This window comes from Otolemur garnettii, unplaced genomic scaffold, assembly GCF_000181295.1.
Source record: "Otolemur garnettii isolate 467f Iridium unplaced genomic scaffold, OtoGar3 scaffold00117, whole genome shotgun sequence".
NCBI classification, from domain to species: domain Eukaryota; kingdom Metazoa; phylum Chordata; class Mammalia; order Primates; family Galagidae; genus Otolemur; species Otolemur garnettii.
The window spans coordinates 5,440,899-5,441,403 of NW_003852512.1; positions in this window are offsets into that span (position 1 = coordinate 5,440,899).

A 505-nucleotide genomic window follows, 5' to 3' on the forward strand; every position below is an offset into this window, starting at 1 on the left:
AAGGAAATTTGCCAGGCTTTATGGCGCCTGTCTACTTCCCTGTGGTTCTGGGAGTTCTATGTATACCAAGTGATTCAGTAACTGATAGGAAAATTTAAGCAAAAAGACCAAAAGTGGACCTTATGTCAACATATACCAGATAGTAGATGGACTTTTTAGTTACATGATAAATGTAAATCATAAAATCAAATGTACTTAAAAGATACATCTATTTTATGTTAATTAAAAAAAATTGCTGACTGCGGACTGTGCATGCATTCTCTAACATTTTACCTGGGAAGGCCAATGAGCAGGATTTCTTGCAAATATTTACTGCCATGATACAAAACAATTATGTGCAAACTCCAAGGTCCCTAAAATAGCAGTTAAAGGGTTTATATACAGAAAGATGATGCTGGCTCGGCGCCTATAGCTCAACCGGCTAAGGTGCCAGCCACGTACACCTAAGGTGGCGGGTTCGAATCCCCAGCCCGGACCCGCCAAACAACAACGACGGCTGCAACCA